At 44.6% G+C, this 21464-nt stretch overlaps 1 long non-coding RNA gene across 1 annotated transcript in view; it reads left to right on the forward strand.

The window, feature by feature from the left end:
- The first annotated feature begins 4482 nt into the window (after window positions 1-4482).
- Window positions 4483-21464, forward strand: part of LOC142099364 (uncharacterized) — a 31881-nt gene continuing 14899 nt past the window's right edge. Inside the window, exon 1 of the long non-coding RNA XR_012678524.1 lies at window positions 4483-4624. This is a non-coding gene — a long non-coding RNA (uncharacterized LOC142099364). The remainder of the gene's footprint in view (window positions 4625-21464) is intronic.

Below are 21464 nucleotides of genomic sequence, written 5' to 3' on the forward strand. Positions count from 1 at the left end.
ATGCAGCCCAGGGGGGATGCCCCTTCTAGAGGATTAGGACTGTTTTCTTTACCTTGCCCTAAATTTGAGGACTCTGTTGGGAATATTGATGAGCACATGCAGGTATTTGAAAGGACCTGCAGACTACACGTTGTACCCAGAGAAGAAAGGGTTAAGCATCTGGTGCCCACACTGCAAGGACCGTGCAGACTATGATATAGTGAAAAGGGCACTCCTTAAACGGTACACTATTACCCCAGAGACCTATCGTCTGAATTTCCGTGACTTTACAAAAGGACTTCCACGCCACTCATGAGGAGTTTGTCAACCTGCAGCGGGAGTTTGCCAGGAAGTGGGTGCGAGGGGCAGGTGCCCAGACCGTGGATGAGGTAAGACTTGATGTGTCAAGAGCAGCTTCACCGACGGTGCGCACCAGATGTGACAGAATGGGTGCTGGACCGGAAGCCAGGCACCCTGGAAGCAGTGGCACAGCTTGCGGATCGTTATGTGGCAGTGAGGCCACACTGGCAGAAGCACCAGGTTAACAGCCAACACCAAAGGACTGTACAAACAGGGGGACACCCCTCTACTACTCACCACCAAAAGCAAGTACCTAACCCTTTGGGTACCATTCGCCAGCCACCGTCCGGTCCTGTCCCTGGGAGTTTTCAGAGACCACCGGAGCCCAGGCTGGAGAGAAAGTGCTACAGCTGCAGGACAATCGGTCATTTAAGGATGGACTGTCCTACAGCCCCAGCACCCCAGACTCGTGCCCCTAATCCGAGTCCTGGGGCCCAGCTAACTTGCTTAACTGGCGAAGGTGAGCCATTAGAGACAGTTTCCACCCCTGCCAGCCAAATGGAGTGTAGCGTGTCTGAAGGTGACTCAGCGGAGAGTCACATGTGTGTTAAAAAGACTTTCAAAAATCATGTGGAGAAACATGCAGCTGGTCCAAGTGGGACCCCTGCAGGGTAAAGGACTGAGAGACTCAAGGGCCTCAATTACTGTTGTGAGTCCCCATCTTATTGATCCTGCTGCAGTATTTCAGGATCGCATTGCCAAAGTTACTGTCGCAGATGGACTGGAAAAAGAAGTCCTTGTAGCAAGGGTGTATCTGGACTGGGGAGATGGCCAGGAGTTGCGAGATGTTGCCGTTATGGATGGCCTCCCAACTGATGTGATTTTGGGCAACGATGTTGGGGGTGGAATTGTGACTGCATTTCTCAACACTATCACCCGGAGTCAAGCTGCTAAGCTACAGTCTTCAGGATCTACACCTACACAGCCCAGCCCAGAGGAAAATACCACATCTGCTTTTTCTTCAGGAAACAGCCAGCCCTTTGCCTCTGGAAAGACTACATCCCCTAGCAACGCAAAGGATGTTGTCTCTTGCCAACCTGATCTTGTGGGGGTGCCTGGTGATGCTACTGTCCCTAGCAGTATGCCAGCTTCAGTGGTGAGTACAGCTTTCCACACTGACACCCCTTTGACTGACCCTAGTCACCCCAACATAGACCCCCCTGCAGCATATCCTGACTTAGATGATAGTGAGGGCCGCAGAGAAGAGTTCAGGGCAGTGCAACTCTCTGATCCCTCTCTGAAAGGCATGAGGCGCCAGGCTGGCGGCAACCTTCCAGTGAGGGAGTGTGACCTGGCATAAAGGGTTGTTGTACCATGTAGCTAGGAAGGTAGATGGGGATAGACCAGTTTGGGAACAAATTCACTTGCCCTGTATTAACGCTTTTGTAGATGAGTTGGACAGAGTTGAGGGTTACCTAGGGGACATTTCCAATTTCAGTAAGATTTGGGAAGATAATCTGGATCAAATAGGGCTGATGTTAGGGAAGATGAAGTGGGCATGTTTAACTGTTAGGGCAGAGAACTGCCAGAGGGGATGTCAGAGGTACAGTACCTGGGTGATTGTGTTGGGGGAGTAAGGTTTAGGTCAGAACCAGCTAAGATAGAGACAATCCGAGACTGGCCACAGCCCATTACCCAGTTACATGTACTGGCATTCTTAACGACTACAGGGGATTACAGACGTGCTGTCCCAGACTTTAGCACTGTAGCGAAGCCCCTGACAGATCTCACTAAGAAGAAACTCCCCAAAGTAGTTGACTGGACATCCGCTTGCGAGCTGGCATTTAAGTTGTTAAAGGAAGTCCTGGTTCATGTTTCTATACTGTTGGCGCCTAATTATGCCACGTAGACAAGGGGGGGAGAGGTGTGACTGGATCACTGATGACTTTTGGTATGAATTTATTTAAAGTAAATAGCGCAGGGCTCTTATTTATATAATTGCACGTGCACTTATTTTTGATATTGTGTATATTGTGAGATAGGAAATCGTTATCTCTGAGATCAGGGGAGAAAATTTGGTTTTTCGGTTTTAACCTTTCAAAAGCAAATACCTGATCTCTGATGCATATCTGATACAATAAATCTTTGTTTTGAAAGTCTTTTTATCTTGGTGCAAGGAAATGCTTTGTTGTTCCTGTCTTTGGGAATATGTATTCCAAACTGTCTGAAGAAAGGCCCATATGTTAATTGGGTCATTTGATGTGTGATGGTTTACTTGGAGACAGAAAGGTTTAATTTAAAACGTGCTGCTACAATTTCACAGATATGTGTAAATATTGTTAGTTTTGCAATTCATGTAAATCTATGTTTTGGTAAACAGGGTACATCCTGATTCTAAAAATAGCCTGTGTCCAAATCTGTATAAAAGCATTGTCTTGTACACTGAAATGTATTCTTCCGATTTCAACATCTGACCTGATCACTGGTACCTCTAACCAGTGTGAGCAAATAAACATCTTGCTTCAAAGACCTGCTTGGAAACATCTTCAATATTGCTGTATTCCTGTGACCTGCAGATTAGATCCTAAAACTAATCCGTTCTACGGCTGTTCTGAGGTTTGGACCCAAGCTTTCCTGTACCACCGCTCTGCCTGCTACCCAGCAGCCCTGGTCAGTGTGATAGGCCAGGGGGGATCCATCCACAGCAACCCTGATCCATAGTAAGAGGTCAGGAGTACCAGCCCAGGTACACCAGTAACTGACGCTAGCGTTAGTTACCCAGAAGGAACGTGGTTCTGACTGCCATAAAAGGAGCTCAGTGGTGGCAGCAGGCCCCTCCCACTGCGGCAGGAGGGGCATATTCGAAATACCAAAAAGGGACGGTGGCAAAGTAAGCCCAGCCGGTTCCCAGAAACAACAGACAGGGTGGCATAGACAGTCCATCCTGTCACAATATTATTAAACAAATATTATTAATATGAACTACCAACTAATACAATAGCGGTTAGAAAGATAAATTCAATTGTTCATCTGAAAAATTTTCATTTTTCATAGTCATTAACCTAGTTTTTATTCAGATTGCATTGAGAGTCTAATCTCATTTCATTGGGAGTATTTTTAAATCTATAGTCCCTGCCTCACCGTTTATGGTATGTGCTATAAATTTAAATTGCTATATCTCATGTTTGTTACTGGATGCACCGCACAAAATTCAGGGTAAAAGTAAAGTGAATAGTTGTTTATCATCAATACAGGTTATTTATTGAATGTTTATGAACTGAACTCTTAAGAGTAGTAGCATGAAGGCTTTTGTGTAGAAGTTCCTAGTGGGGCAAAACACAGTCTTTGGCCACCCAACAGTAATCATGGGGGGAGGGGGGCAACTGCCCCCCCTGGTTCCAACACTCCTATATATATATATATATATATATATATATATATATATATATATGAGAGAGCGCTGTTTCTAGCTCGAGTCTTCCAGCACTCGTGCATTTCATATGGAGAAAATCAATGGTCAATTAGAAAATTACAAATCAGCTTTCTGTGTCGATCCTTTAAATGAATCATTAACAACAGGGTCATTTCAATACCGATCTCCTGAACACAGATGCATCTACTGCTCCAAATAGATCACAAAAGAAAAAGCTGCCCAGAATGGGACACAATTAACTAGACTCCTAGGGAACTAACTTAAAATAACCCTGCAAGAAATGTGTCCTAAACATTTATAAATCATCATAAATAAACTTTTCAAAACTTTACCCTTTAATTGTCACATTGAAAAAAATACACCAAGTTATCCATAGTTGCAATGCTTCATACAGTAAGGTTGCATCATATTAAATTAAAATATTAACATTCAAAAACGTTTTTTCCCCAGAATAAAGAATTCAGAATTTTGTATGCATACACGTTCTTACAGCATGGTGCTGTATCAAGCAATGATATATAATCTTATCATTACTGTGCCTTTATAACACATATGTATATATACACAAATACACTCACTGTATATGAAAAAAAAATCATATTATTTCCTCTCAATATTTAAGACCGGCCCCCTTCTCCTGTCTCTTTGATACTGTGATTTTATTGGTACATCCTGATTGTGTGACTGCCCATACTACAAATCCCAGAATTCTTGGAGAAGGAGGCTGTCTTGTGTATTACTCACAAAAAGGCTGGCACTGGCAGAGGAACTGCAGACGGTGGAGTGCACACATACACAGAGCTGCTGGATGGATCTTTGTGACTCACATCACCCTGCACTAGCAACTGTTTATGCCTGCTCACTTGCAGTATGGGTGGCCTGCATGCAAGCCCCGGACTGCATAGACAATAGGTATTTCCCTGTCTGATACATGGGTTAGGTAGACAGTGTGTGCCATCCTCTCAAAGGGTCAGAAAGGAAGAGAATGAGATTGTGAGGGGATGGTTTGTACTGCAGAGGTTGAGGAGGTTACAGTATACATAGTGTTAATTTGTGTAGTTCAGGATTTCTAATGAGAGAGACACTGTTGATTATAATATGATGACAGAGCTGTCAGTGCCGATTTTACAGTAGTGTGGCTTATGGAGGTGCACTGACTTAGGTGACAGAGGTGTTGTACACTACTTCAGTGCCTTAGGCAGACAGTGGGGGCTGTAAAACATTGGCCAAGTGTTACTATATAGCAGTACATATGTGGATGTCACTGCATCCACACCTGGTGGAAAATTCTGCTATTTATCTGCTCATAAACCTCATGTTCCCTCTATCATGTAAAGGGTGACTTCAGTCCTTTCTCCTCATATACAGCAATGATCAGTCTGGGACTACAATCACCTGATGTGTAACCCCTCTCCCTGTCTTCCATACACACTAGAGCACTTTTAAATTAAGTGACATCACTGAAGGGCGGGAAATTGAATGTGGTCTCTGTATCTGTCGCTCGGCACTGCTTGGGTCATTACATTTTGGAATTAGAGCGGTGCCAGCCCTAATAATAATACAGTGCACCCCCCCCCGGCCCAAAACACTAATCAGCCCATCTAGATTAAATAAATATGTCTAATTCCTCTGCAGCTTAATTAAATAAATCATTATGTGGAAGGACAGTCAGCCATGTTTGTGCTCTCGAGTGAAGCCATTTGAGTACACCCACCACACACATCTATCTGACATGCGCAACATTATGAAATTCTGTGAAATTCCCAACTTTATAATGGGGCATATTTTATCAAATTATAAATAAACTATAACTTTATCAAAATTTTAACCCCTTCAAGGAACTGCACAGCCCTAATAGCTTTCTAATAAAACAAACCCCAAGTCTTAAAACACCATGTACACCGAGTACCGCTCTACCCCAAAAAAAACAGAAAAACAGTGACTTGCATAACAGGAAGTGGGTAAAATGGCAGGATTTTCAAATTTAGATCATTACTAATTTGTCATTTTTTAATCTTTTTTTCTGAAATTTGTTAAGCGGCACCTACGGACAGTTCTCCATTGGTATGCCAAATTTTAGCGTAATAGCTTTAACACTTTTTAAAATGTTGCTCCTTAAAAACCATGCCCCCCCTCTCACAGATTTAACATTTCGGAATGCCGTTTATTATATGCAACCTTAATATAAGGGCACAACCGTGCCCTTATAATATAAATATATATATATATATTCCATAGACAAAAAACCTTACAGTTTAACATGTCCGATTAAGGTTCCTTACACACCATCTAAAGCGTAAGAAAGATATTGGAATTCTTGAATTCAAACTCCAAAAAGCAATGAAATTACGACGATTAAGGCAGAAACCTTAATGGACGTGTTCCTTGAGCAATACAGACATGGTATGCCATCACATCCTGTAGTTAGCTGCAGATTCAGCACTTTCATGGAGTGAGATTGCTGTCACTCACAAAATGGTGGAGCTGCTAATTCACAGATTTGTGTTCACTGGAATACACACATACAGTACGATTACATTTTCTTAGTTTAGCTTTATCATAGCTTAGGGCCTGGGTGTCTTAGAAAGAGACAGTAAAGCAACTTCATAAAAAATTAGAACTACAAAATAACAATAGAGTTAACAACTTTCTTACGCTTTAGATGGTGTGTAAGGAACCTTAATCGGACATGTTAAATTGTAAGGTTTTTTGTCTATGGAATTTCATTGCTTTTTATAAAGTTAAAATATTTATTATTTGAAGTTTATGAACCTAGAATTGCACGGCAGTTAAGAACCACTTGGCGCATATAGTTTCTACTATTTTTCTTAATCCCTAATAACCAAACATATTTATATTGGTCTATTATATTAGCCTATATCACCTATGTTACATGCCCATTCTACCTATCCCCTACTGTTTTGATAAAGTAATTTTCCTCAGATATTCTCTAAACCTACATTTCCAGTGCATGTCTTTTTCTCACACATAACCCACTGCCCACTAGCTATGTGAGCGCATGCACACATGCCACCAACAAGTGCACCAGTTTTTTTTCTCCTGTGTACAAGTCTCTCACATGACACCCCATTCTCACCAGCTTCTCCTTCACATGTAACCACCCTGCGCACCAGCTTTATTTTCACTTGTCTCCTCCTTTGCACCATTTCTTTCAAATCTCACCCCCTGCGCACCAGCTTTTCTTTACATGTCACTCCTGCTTTTCATTACATGTGCACTAAAAACACATCACCCACTTTTCCCTCACATCACATGGTACGATTTGTTCTCATGTCACCCCTCTACACCAGATTTTCACACATACCACCCCTATGTGCATCAACTTTTTTTCTCACGTGGCACCCTGTACACCAACTTTTTTCCTATGTCAATCCCTGCGCACCAGCTTTTCTTTAACATGTCACCTCCCCTTTCTTCCAGATTTTGTCACACGCCATCATCCCTATGCACAGGTATTACAAACACATGCCACCCCTTTCACACCAGTGTTACAGTCCCATGTAACCCCCCTGACCACCAGCTTTTCTTTTACATAGCACCCCCTACCCACCAGTTTTTCCAGCCTCTGAAGATTCGGGGCACAATGTGGATATCAGGCAAAGAGGGAGCAGATCAATATAGACTGATGCCAGGTCCCACACACATTCAGCAATACAGTGCTACGCAAGGCGTTAAGAGGAGACTTCCAGTGACAGCAATCAGAGTGAAGAGGATATATCAATAGCAAAGAAATTGCCAACAAGGAACCCATAGAGGCATAGAGGGTACACATTTGCTCTGGATGTGGGAAGTGGTTTGCCTGCAGCCCTCTACCTTTCAGAGACCCATGGAACAGCAAGCAGGTAAACTGAGGAATGTATCAGTGTGCAGTTCAGGAAGAGTAACTGAAACACTCACCGGAGAGAAGTTGTTGGTGGTATCTCACATGCTGTGTGCAGTCCCTCTCACTGATTTTTGCTCCCGACACTCAACATTGTAACAGTTGACACAGACCCTCAGTCTAGCTGCTCCTCTCTCACTGATGCCCAAGAACATCACCGGATCTCCACAAGACAATAATAAATCTGGGGGGGGATCTGATGGCAGCAGGAGGAGAAGGAGAGGGGGATCTGATGGCAGCGGGAGGAGGAGAAGGAGCAGGGGATCAGATGGCAGCAGGAGGAGAAGACGGAGATCTGATGGCAGCGGGAGGAGGAGAAGGAGAGGGGGATCAGATGGCAGCGGGACCAGGAGACGGAGATCTGATGGCAGCGGGAGGAGAAGGAGAGGGGGATCTGATGGCAGCGGGAGGAGTTGACGGAGAGGGGGATCTGATGGCAGCGGGACGAGGAGACGGAGAGAGGGATCTGATGGCAGCGGGAGGAGGAGAAGGAGGGGGATCAGATGACAGCGGGACGAGAAGACGGAGAGGGGGATTTGATGGCAGTGGGAGGAGAGGGGGATCTGACGGCAGCGGGAGGAGAGGGGATCTGATGGCAGCGGGAGAAGGAGACGGAGATCTGATGGCAGCGGGAGGAGGAGGAGAGAGGGATCAGATGGCAGCGGGAGGAGAAGGAGAGGGGGATCAGATGGCAGCAGGAGGAGGAGACGGAGATCTGATGGCAGCAGGAGGAGGAGAAGGAGAGGGGGATCTGATGGCTGCAGGAGGAGGAGACGGAGAGGGGGATCTGATGGCAGCGGGACGAGGAGAAGGAGAAGGGGATCAGATGGCAGCGGGAGGAGGAGAGGGGGATAAGATGACAGCGGGACAGAATAGGGATTGTCTGTTTCTGCACCCAGGTAGGACTCCTGCTATTCAGGGCATCCAGAGAGAAAAAACACTGTAGGATCCAGAGGGAATGAAAGGTGTCATCTGTCTTCGGGCACTGGCACTGATTCTGCTGCCTGTTAACTGTCTATACTTCCATCCTAGGCTTACTAGTGAGGGCTGTTCCCACTGCCTGCTAGGTATCCCAGGAGAAGTAAATATCCTATTCCCTGCTCTGATTACCTCTCTATGCGATCAGTGCAGGATCCGCAGCACAGAGCAGTTTTAAATCTCCCGGACCTCACTGAGGGGCGGGAACTTTAAAATGGACTCTGTAACAGCCGCCTCTGGCATCGCACGGGGGATTAAACTTTAAAATAAGAGCGGTGCCAGGGCTAAAAATGATAGTGTGCCCCCCCTTAGTCCCAAAACACTAACCAGCCAATCTTTAGTCAACAAAGATCTATAATTTGTCTGCAATTTACAAAAGAAAATCGGTATGCGGGGAAAGCACAGCCATATTTGTGCTCTCAAGTGAAGCCATTTTCAGTACACCCAGCACAAGACTCTGACATGAGCAACGTTATGCAGTTTTCTGAAATCCCCTATCTTTAAAATGGGGCATGCTTTACCAAATTGTAAAAAAAACCTGTAACTTTCTCAAACTTGTGAACCCTCAAAGGCACTCCTCAGCCCTAATAGCTTTCTAATAAAACGTACCACGTGTCTTTAAACGCCCTGTGTACACTGAGTTATGCTCCCCCAAAAAAACCAGAAAAACGGCGACTTTTGCGAAACAGACAGTGGAAAAAAACCGGACAGATTTTGAACTTGTCATTTTTTATTCTTTTTTTCTGAAATTTCACAAGCGGCACCTGTGGACAGTTCTCCATGCGTATGCCAAATTTCAGATTAATAGCTATAATACTTTTTAAAATGTAGACCCTGAAACACCATGCCCCCCCCCATCACGAATTCCCTATGGGAAAATGAAGTTTTTTAGATGCAACCTTAATATAAGGGCACAACTGTGCCCTTATAATATATATATGTATATATTTCAATATAAACATTATTGACCACAGCCTCTGCTGTGTTGCTACTCCACGGGCGTACCGCTCAAGTTGCTCCTGCCTCTGCTGTGTTGCTACTCCACGGGCTATTCCACTCAAGCTGCACCTGCCTCTGCTGTGTTGCTACTCCACGAGCTGTACCGCTCAAGTGCATCTGACGCTGCTGTGTTGCTACACTACGAGGTATACTGCTCAAGCTGCATCTGTCTGTGCTGTGTTGCTACTCCACGGGCTGTACCGCTCAAACTCCACCTGCCGCTGCTGTGTTGCTACACCATGAGGTAAACTGCTCAAGCTGCACCTGTCTCTGCTGTGTTGCTATTCCATGGGCTATACCGCTCAAGCTGCACCTGCCTCTGCTGTGTTACTACTCCACGGGCTGTTCCACTCAAGCTGCACCTGCCTCTGCTTTGTTGCTACTCCACGGGCTATACCGCTCAAGCTGCACCTGTCTCTGCTGTGTTGCTATTCCTCGGGCTATACCACTCAAGCTGCACTTGTGCTACTCCATGGGCTATATCGCTCAAGCTGCAACCATCTCTGCTGTGTGTTACTCCACTGGCTATACCGCTCAAGCTGCAACCACCTCCGCTGTGTGCTACTCCTCGGGCTATACCGCCCAAGATGCAACCATCTCCGCTATGTGTTACTCTACGGGTTATACTGCTCAAGCTGCACCTGTCTCCGCTGTATTGCTGATCCTAGGACTGGACTGCTTAAATCACACTTGACTTCGTCAGGCTTCTATTCTACTGCTTAAAATCATCTCTCTGAGCCGTCCTGTTCAAGCTTCATCTACTCCGCATTGGCCTCTGTGGCTCAGTGGCACTACAGGTGGTATCATCAAGCTGCTTGTTGTTCTCTTCTTTGGCTGAACTGTTCATGTATTAATGAAAGTATTAAGGCATTGTATGGTACCGGATCTCTGCCGCATCAATTTTGATTATATTGCTACCTGGACTGTTACGCTTTCCTCTGATGCGTGCTGCTCTATTGTGATACCATATACCTGCTACATCATTCTTTCCACCTTATTGCTGGACTGTTCATTCCATGCCATATCTATATTACATGCTGATTGCTCACATTGCATATAATATTGCCAGGGCCGCCGAGAGGGCGGGAAAGCGGGTACTAATTACCCGGGCTCGGGCATGTCAGAGGGCCCGGGCCGGGCCCTAGCGCCGACAATTTTTTATATTTTTTTACAAAACAATTTTTTTTTTCTTTTTCTTTTCCGGGGGGGCTCGGTCGTTGGTGGGGGGAGCAGGGTAGTTAACAAAAAAAACAAAAAAACATACTCACGAGATTGCGGCGCCGGCATCTCTCCTCACTGCTGCTTTGTGCTCCATTACTCCAGGCTGACTGAATGCCGGGTGTGACATCATCATGTCACGCCCAGCATTCAGTCAGTCTGGGGCAATGGAGCACCGAGCAGCAGAGAAGACAGGGAGGAAGAGAGAAGTAAAGGTAAGTGAAGGGAGGAAAATGGGGGGGGGGGCAATAGCAGCATGACACAGGGGGGTTAAAAAAGGGACAATAGCAGCATGACACAGAGGGGTTAAAAAAAGAGGGACAATAGCAGCATGACACAGAGGGGTTAAAAAAAGAGGGACAATAGCAGCATGACACAGAGGGGTTAAAAAAGGGACAATAGCAGCATGACACAGAGGGGTTAAAAAAAGAGGGACAATAGCAGCATGACACAGAGGGGTTAAAAAAGGGACAATAGCAGCATGACACAGGGGGGGTAAAAAAGGGACAATAGCAGCATGACACAGAGGGGTTAAAGAAAGGAGGGACAAGACAAGCAGCATGACACAGAGGGTTTATAAAAAGAGGGACAATAGCAGCATGACACAGAGGGGTTAAAGAAAGGAGGGACAATAGCAGCATGACAGAGGGGTTAAATGAGGGACAAGACAAGCAGCATGACACAGAGGGGTTAAAGAAAGGAGGGACAAGACAAGCAGCATGACACAGAGGGGTTAAAAAAAGAGGGACAATAGCAGCATGACACAGAGGGGTTAAAGAAAGGAGGGACAAGACAAGCAGCATGACACAGAGGGGTTAAAGAAAGGAGGGACAAGACAAGCAGCATGACACAGAGGGGTTAAAGAAAGGAGGGACAATAGCAGCATGACACAGAGGGGTTAAAAAAAGAGGGACAAGCAGCATGACACAGAGGGGTTACAGAAAGGAGGTACAAGACAAGCAGCATGACACAGAGGGGTTAAAGAAAGGAGGGACAATAGCAGCATGACACAGAGGGGTTAAAAAAAGAGGGACAAGCAGCATGACACAGAGGGGTTACAGAAAGGAGGGACAAGACAAGCAGCATGACACAGAGGGGTTAAATAAAGAGGGACAAGCAGCATGGCACAGAGGGTTTAAAGAAAAGAGGGACAAGACAAGCAACATGGCACAGGGGGTTAAATAAAGGAGGGACAAGCAGCATGGCACAGGGGGTTAAAGAAAGGAGGGACAATAGCAGCATGGCACAGAGGGGTTAAAAAACGAGGGACAAGCAGCATGGCATAGGGGGTTAAATAAAGGGGCAAAGGCAGCATGGAGGGCGCAGTGTGATCATAAGGGGGCATAGCGTGGTGATGATAAAGGGGCACAGTAATATGTGTGTGATGGCACGCAGCTTTTGGCAATGTAGTGTGTGTGAGGTAGATGGTGGCTAATTAATGGCTGCTATTTTGTTTGCGGGGTAATGGGAATACTATTTTAATGTTGGGGCTGGAGGAAGGCCTAATTATTAATCATGGATGTTATTGATTTAACGGTGGGGCTGGCTGTAATTTTCTAAATGTAGCCATTCTTTTTTCCAAATAGGTCCTCCAACACTCCGGGATCCAGACAAGCCGCAACTAAAGAAACCAGCAGCCACATGTGGTAAAAGTGAGAAGAACAGGTAGGACAGAGCAGCATAGTGTGTGAAATGTTGTTATTCTAGTAGGGACAATGCCAATATTTGGTGAGTGTTTGGTGAGCCCAGTGGGCGCAGGCCAAGACTGAACTCTTTCTGTACACACTGCATTCTTCCTATACTACACAAGGGTGCTAGATGTCCTGAAAGTCAGGAGTGCTTGTACAAATGTCACGCTCCGCGGAATTCAGGACCTAGTGATTTTATTGTGCTAGCCACGCCCCAACGGCGAATTGCCACGCCCCCAATTGTGAAACCATACCGCTGAAAAATTTTGCACCGCCAACTATAAGGGGGGGCCCCATGAATTTGTTGTACCGGGGCCCTGAATTCCTCTTGGCAGCCCTGAATATTGCCGGTGGCTCCGCCCACCTTGTACTACGCTCCTAGTGTCTATATATATATATATATATATATATATATATATATATATATATCAAGACTTTCCTGTTAATTCATCCAGTCATCATTAAACCGCTGATTGTACTTTTATCCTGCATCTGTCGACCTTCGGGCTACTACTACCACTTGCCAGTGAATGGATCCAGAGTCCAGAATACCAAACCGTGATAGTATCAACAGGCCACAATGGATTCTGCTGGGGAGCCTTCAACCATTGATATGTTACAACATTTAATTACCCGGGTTGAACAAGATGCTGGTCAGTGACAGTTATTACAATGTTTTCAGACGCTAAGCACAAGGATGAATACTATTCAAGTTGTCCCCTCTATTTCTCCTCCGATTGTGTCTGCACTAGAGTTACCCAGTAACTCTCATTCTACTCTCCGGATTCCGTCTCCTGCTAAATTTGATGGCGACCCTAAAGTCTGTTGAGTTTTCCTCAATCAGTGTTCAATTCAACTCGAATTACAACCTCAGAACTTTCCTACTCAAAGAACAAGAGTTGCTTACTTAATATCTTTATTGTCTGGCCAGGCCTTGGCCTGGGCCTCCCCTCTCTCAGAGCGTGATGACCCTCTACTTTCAGATAGCTCTGCCTTTATAGCGTTACCTCTGCAGCTTCAAGTATTCTCAGGCTCTGTCAAGGGTCACGATCAGTGGCGCAATATGTGATCTCCTTCCGCACCTTATCATCAGAACTACGTTGGAATAATGATGCGCTAGTGGCTACTTTTTGGCACGGCTTATCTGATAAGATCAAGGATGCTCTTGCCTCCCAGGAACTACCTGCTACTTTGATGCTCTAATTTCTTTGTGTAATCGTGTGGACTTACATTTCAGAGAACGATCTGCTGAAAAGGATAACTTCCGTCGTCCTGTATCTAGAACATTAACTCGCTATCTCTCTCCTGCTTCTGAAAAAGAATCAATGCAACTAGGACGATCGTGTTTGACTCCGGAGGAGCACGATCGAAGATTTAAAAATAAATTGTGTATTTACTGTGCCGACCCAGGGCATATCCTTAATAAGTGTCCCAAGAAATTGGGAAACGCCAAAGTCTAATTTGTACCGGAGAAGTCAAATTAGGCAATGTCAAATCTTCTCCTCAATCATCGTTACCCACTGTGTGCTCATTTCCAATTATATTATATGCCGCTTCTGGCCCTGTTCACTCCTATGCCTTGCTGGATTCAGGAGCTGCTGGGAACTTTATGTCTTCTTCCCTCGTGTCCCAAGGGTCCTTACCAGTATCCTCCCTAGAGCATCCTGTATCTATTTCTGCAATTGATGGATCTCGTATCTCCAATTGTCTCATTAAGAAATGCACTCAACCTATTCTGTTACAAATAGGAGCATTACATAAAGAGATGATATCCTTCCATGTTCTGCCATCCTCTACTAGTCCTGTCATTCTGGGATTACCCTGGCTCCAACAACACTCTCCTCAGATGGATTAGACCACTTCACAAGTTTTATCCTGGAGTTGTAATTGCTTTAAAATTGTCTTTCACGTGTTCATCCCCTGGTCTCTACTAGCATCTCGTCTGAATCTCAATCCAGCTGCCTTCCAAGTCAGTATCTGTCTTTTCGGGATGTGTTCGACAAGGCCAGATCTGAACATCTTCCTCCTCACCGAACATGGGATTGTCATATCGATCTGTTACCTGATCAAATCCCTCCGCGAGGTCGTGTGTAATCTTTATCCTTGCCAGGGACTCAAGCCATGTCCGAATACGTCCAAGAGAATCTTCTTTGTGGATTCATTAGACCTTCATTGTCTCAGGCTCAAGATTAGAGATGGACCCCGAGAAGGTTCGAGCTATACTCGAGTGGCCTCTCCCCTTGGTGTTGAAGCCTGTGCAACGCTTCCTAGGATTCTCTAATTATTATAAACGTTTTATCAAAGGATACTCCACTATCGTGGCACCCATTGTGTCTCACCTGGAAGGGTGCCAATCCCAAATCCTGGCCGCCAGAGGCCTTAAAGGCTTTTGAATTTCTAAAAGAAGCATTCTCCTCGGCACCTATTCTTTAACAACCTAACATGTCTTTGCCATTCTTCCTCGAGATTGATGCTTCAAGTGTTGGAGTAGGGGCTGTGTTATCTCAGAAGTCTCCCCTTAACCAGTTTCATACCTGGGCGTTTTTCTCCAGAAGATTTATACCAGCAGAGAAGAATTACGTCACTGGCGATAAAGAATTACTTGCCATTAAAATAGCATTGGAGGAATGGCGTTATCTCCTAAAGGGAGCCCGATTCCCGGTTACCATCTTTACGGATCATAAAAACCTATTGTATCTACAATCCGCTCAATGCTTAAATCCTAGACAAGCTAGGTGGTCTCTCTTTTTCTCTCGCTTCAATATTCGAATTACATTCAAACCTGGTGAAAAGAATAAACGTGCAGATGCCCTTTCCCAAGCCTTTTCCTGTGATTCCAAGACCGAAGAGGTAAAACCTCATCCTATACTAGATCCCTAGTGTATATTTACTTCTACTTTGTCTCCTGTCTGTAAACCACCACCTGGGAAGACTTTTGTACCGCCGGATTTACGAAAGAAACTTTTGACTTGGTACCATTCACTCGTTTTGCTGGCCATACTGGTATACGTAAAACCATTGAGTTGGTCTCCCGCAATTATTGGTGGCCAAAATTTCATTGTGATGTTAAGGACTTTGTTGCTTCTTGTGAAATCACCGACCTACCTACTAGCATAAAATATAATACCATCTGGGTAGTGGTAGATCGTTTCTGAAAAATGGCTCATTTTATTCTACTTATTGGCCTACCATCTGCAATATCTGTCCTTGCCACATATTTCGTTAAAGAGATATTCCGGTTGCATAGCTGTCCCGCAGAAATTGTGTCAGATCGTGGAGTTCAGTTTGTGTCTAAATTTTGGCGAGCCTTATATAAAATTCTTGGTATCCATATAAACTTCTCATCATCCTACCATCCCCAGTCTAATGGACAGACTGAACGTGTTAACCAAGATTTAGAGACTTTTATCAGAATGCTCTCTACTGCCAATCAGGACGATTGTGTGGACCTTCTACCTTGGGCAGAGTTTGTGCATAATAATGCCCTTCATGAGTCAACTTCTGCATCACCATTTTCTATCGTGTATGGGATTCATCCATCCTTTCCCAGCATTACTTCCCTCCCACCCACCCAGATTCCTGCTGTTAATCTCGTGCAACGGAGATTTGTTTCTATCTGGAATGAAGTGAGGAGCTGTCTTAAGAAATCTTCCAAACGTTACAAGTTTGCGGCGGATAGAAAACGTCGGGCCGCACCTGCCTTCAAGATAGGTGATAGAGTATGGCTCTCTACAAAAAATATCCATCACAAGACTCCTTGTATGAAGTTTGCTCCTCGCTTTATTGGTCCTTATATTATTTCTAAAATTATTAATCCAGCTTCTGTGAAATTATCTTTACCAGCTGCTCTTCGGATCTCCAATTTGTTCCATGTCTCCTTGTTGAAACCGTTGATCATTAACCGTTTTTCGTCTACCCATACTTCTTCTACAGCACCTAAGGTTCACTTGGATCAAGAATCGAGGTCAAACAAATATTGGATTCGAAAATCTGAAGTCTGAAGTATTTAGTAGACTGGAAAGGCTTTGGTCCTGAGGAACGTTCCAGGATCCGCGCTGCGGATGTTCATGCTCCAGTTCTGGTTAAGAACTTTCCTTCTAAGCCGAATCCTAGGTGTGCGGTGCCCACCTTTAAAAGGGGGGATACTGTCACACGCTGCTCATTCGGCTCATTAGACAAAGACTAAGACATTCACCTGTGTCTCATTAACAGACTTCAAACCTCTTAGTTCTGATGTGTGCATGTGCAGACTGATTACCTGTCTACTTCTAATCAAGATTCTTATTGGTTCCTGTTTTGGCTCCAGACTTGAAAAGGCACTTCCTCCCTTTCCTCTGGGCCTGTTGATCAAGTTACCTGTCTGGTTAGGTTCCTACCTATTCATCGTGCTCTCATCTGGATCGTGTCACGAGCCGCGGTGGTACGCCACATCTTGGCGTGATCTAGCAGCCGGGCGCGTGCTCTATTTCTATGCTCTGGTTTTATTCTTTGGGATTATCCTTGTTGCATAGATGCAGGAGGGTGTAGTGACATCCTCCAACTCCAGGGGGAGCTCTCATATTATTTAAACTGGTTCATTTATATTTTTATACATGCTTCTTGGTTATCTTATTACCTATACTAGTTCCCAGCTAGTAATTAATTAGCAGCCTCCTGAGACTCATTGTCAGCCCTGTCCTCCTCTTTTCTGATTTGTCCATCATAGTATTTAAGGCAGTGAGGACTGGGCCTCACTGCTGGTTATAGTTCCTGCTCCCTGCTCAGTTCCCCTTCTCTGCCTTTGGATTGATCTTACTGTGTATGACCTTGGACCGTGTACTGGACTCTGCTGTATTGCCTGTGACCTCGATCTCTGCCTGTTTCCTGGATTTGTTGTTTGCCGCCAGCCCTGACCTTTTTGCCTGGACTTCACTACCGCTGTATGCTATTTCACAATATCCCTGGGTTCTCCCCAGTCAGTACACATCTCACGACCCTCTGTCTGTCTGCAGACAAGTCTGTCCCCACCACTAGGGGCTCCAGTGAACACCAGACTTTCGGAGCAGATTCCGGGTTTTGTTGTACTGGCTGGAGGAGTTCCTGACATTATAACCAGCCGACATACTTGGGATTTACTCCCATGGATCCTACTCCTCCTTTCCTTACTCAAGTGCTGGCTAATCAACTGCAGGCTCAATTTCAGATTGTTCAAGACATTTCTACCAGATTGTCCGTACAGGAACAAGCCTCCAGGATTACCTCTTCTCAGGAGGTTAAAGTTCAAGAACCCAAGCTTCATCTGCCAGACAGATTTTCTGGCAACCGAAGGGATTTCCACAACTTCAGGGAAAGATGGAAATTATATTTTTAAGCTACGTCCACTGTCTTCTGGTTCAGAACAGCAGCGAGTGGGTATTGTTATATCGTTGCATACTCGTTGTATACTGTTGCAAGGAGATCCACAAACCTGGGCATTTGGATTGTGCCCTGACAGTCCGGAATTGTTATCTGTAGATTCCTTTTTCCAAGCCTTGGGTCTCCTGTATGACGATCCTGACAAAGTCGCTACTGCTGAGTCTAAACTTAGATCTTTGAAACAGGGGCGTCGTTCTGCTGAAGAATATTGTACTGAATTTCGCAGGTGGGCCTCAGATTGCAAATGGAATAATCCAGCTCTCTGCAGTCAGTTTCGGTTGGGCCTTACAGAACTAATAAAGGACATATTGGTGCAATATCCAGCTCCTGATTCTCTGGAGTCCTTTATGTGTTTGGCAATTCGCATTGATCGGCAAATAAATGAAAGAAGACTGGAAAAGGAATTTTATCCGCAGAACTTTTTCCCTATCTCCAACTCAGTTAGTGCCGGGGATACTAGAAAAGTTCATTTAGGTGTTTACCTTGTACAGAATAAAAATTACCTCCAGTTACCTGCCCAGATTTCCCTGGTCTCTCTGAGTGTTGATGTCCTAGCTTTCGTGGACAGCGGAGCAGCTGGAAATTTTCTGGATATTTCTCTTGCACTGCGGTTTGCAGTTCCTACCCAACCATTAAAAGTCCCAGTATCTGTTTGTGGTTTGGATGGCCACCTAATTAAGGGCGGAAGCCTGCTAGAGAGTACTAGCTCTCTTACCCTGACAGTGGGAGCACTCCATAAGGAAATGCTGTCATTCTACCTTATCCATTCGCCCACATACCCTGTGGTTCTGGGGTACCCATGGCTTATCAAGCACAACCCAGTCCTTGATTGGTCCACAGGAGAACTGGTGGCATGGGGGAAAAACTGCCAAGGGACATGCCTAGCAACACCTGTTAAGGTTGCTACTGCTTTAGTCGAACCAGGTCTCACACTCCCGCTGCAATATCAAGATTTTGCTGATGTTTTCTCCAAGCAAGCTGCAGATACATTACCACCACATCGCCCGTATGATTGCACTATTGATATTCAGCCTGGGAGTAAATTTCCTAAGACTCGTTTATATTCTCTTTCCATGGAAGAGACCAAAGCCATGGAGAACTATTTCCGAGGACCTGAAAAAAGGGTTCATTAGACCTTCTCGTTCACCCCTGGGTGCCGGATTTTCTTTCTAAAAAAGAAAGATGGAGATTTACGACCATGCATTGATTACAGAGGTCTGAATCAGATCACCATTAAAAACAAATATCCTCTGCCACTGATTTCTCAGTTGTTCGACCAGTTAAGAGGTGCTTCGGTATTTTCTAAAATTGATTTACGTGGAGCGTACAATTAGATACGCATACGGAAGGGCGATGAATGGAAGACCGCTTTTAACACTCATTCTGGACATTACGAGTATTATGTGTTATGCCGTTTGGTCTTTCTATTGCGCCAGCCGTGTTCCAGGATTTGATCAATGATGTACTACGGGATTATCTGGGTAAATTTGTCATTGTGTATCTGGATGACATCTTGATCTATTCCTCGTCCTTGCCCCAACACCGAGAACAAGTCCGTTTGGTACTGCAGAAACATAGAGACAATCATTTATTTGCCAAATTAGGGAAATGCGAGTTTGAAGTCTCCACTGTGGCATTATTGGGGTATTTCGTTTCTGCCAATGGATTTACGATGGATCCAGCCAAAGTCCGAGCCATCACTGATTGGAGCCTTCCCAGTAACCTAAAAGCCATCCAAAGGTTTCTTGGGTTTGCTAATTACTACAGAAGATTCATTCGTAATTTCTCGGTAATTGTGGCACCTATCACTCAATTAACTAAGAAAGGAGCTGATCCAGTGGTATGGCCGCCAGAAGCTTTCAAAGCATTTGATACCCTAAAAAAGGCCTTTGTTTCTGCTCCTATCCTCAAACATCCTGATACAGAGCTACCTTTCATTGTTGAAGTGGATACTTCTGAGGTTGGGGTGGGGGCAGTTGTGTCACAAGTGTCCAGTTCTGATGAAAAGTTACACCCATGCGCATTTTTTTCTAAGAAATTCTCAGCAGCAGAGATAAATTATGATGTGGGAAATCGGGAGTTACTGGCCATTAAATGGGCATTCGAAGAATGGAGACATTGGCTGGAGGGCGCTAAGCATAACATCACGGTGTACACGGATCACAAAAATCTCCAATACATTGAGACTGCTAAGAGGTTGAATCCCAGACAGGCACGCTGGGCTCTTTTCTTCTCTCGATTTAATTTTGTGATCACATATCGCCCTGGTTCTAAGAATTTAAAGGCGGATGCCTTATCCAGAAGTTTTTTACAGAAACATGAGGATCCCCTTTATAGCACTCCTATCATACCTTCTCAAACCATTGTTTCAGGGCTAACTCAGGGTTTGGCAACCCAGTTACAGGCAGTTCAGGATCAGGCACCAGCTTCCATGTCTCCCAATTTGTTGTTTGTGCCAGCTGGTCTGAGACAGTCTGTCTTGTCTGAGGTCCATGACAGCAAAATATCTGGACATCCAGGTATCACCAAGACTATCAAATTACTCTCTCGTTCTGTTTGGTGGCCTTCTATGAAGAAAGACGTTAGAGACTTTGTACAGTCCTGCGAGATTTGTTCCAGGGTGAAAACACCCAGAGATTTGCCCATGGGACAAGATGATGCCTTTACCCGTGCCCAGTGTTCCATGGACCCACATCTCCATGGATTTTATTACGGATTTGCCTTTGTCTAAACGGTGTAATTGCATTTGGGTGATAGTCGATCGCTTTAGTAAGATGGCTCATTTTGTTCCTTTACCAAAGCTACCATCTGCTAAGTCTTTGGCTCCTCTGTTTATTCAAAATGTTTTCAGACTACATGGAATACCCACTAATATTGTATATGATAGAGGTACTCAATTTGTGGCCCAGTTCTGGAAATCATTTTGTGCCTTGCTTGACATTGTTTAAGTCTGAAGGGTCAGAGGAGTCCTTCCATAGGTACAAGGAATGTAATAAAACATGCAAAAAGGAAATTAGATTGGCTAAATTAGAAAATGAAAGGCACGTTGCAAAAGAAAGTAAGACAAACCCCAAAAAGTTTTTTAAGTATATAAATGGCAAAAGGATTAAAAAAGATAATATAGGACCACTAAGAAGTGAGATGGGTGAATTGATAAATGATACTAAGGAAAAAGCAGAGATATTAAACACGTTCTTTTCTTCAGTATTTACCAGAGAGGAACAAATGGCAGGAGTAATACATAAAAATGGAAATGAAACCATGCCATTAATTAATACTTGGTTGTCAGAGGAAGAAGTCCAAAGGCGACTGAAGAATATTAAGATAAATAAAGCTCCAGGTCCAGATGGCATACACCCAAGGGTCCTTATGGAATTAAACTCGGAAATAGCTAGACCGCTATTCTTAATTTTCAGAGATTCAATCTCATCAGGCTCAGTACCAAGGGATTGGCGAATAGCAGATGTGGTGCCGTTGTTTAAAAAGGGGACGAGATCACAACCAGAGAATTATAGACCTGTAAGCCTGACATCAATAGTGGGGAAACTACTGGAAGGTATTTTAAGGGACAGTA

This window comes from Mixophyes fleayi, chromosome 8 (assembly GCF_038048845.1).
Source record: "Mixophyes fleayi isolate aMixFle1 chromosome 8, aMixFle1.hap1, whole genome shotgun sequence".
NCBI classification, from domain to species: Eukaryota; Metazoa; Chordata; class Amphibia; order Anura; family Limnodynastidae; genus Mixophyes; species Mixophyes fleayi.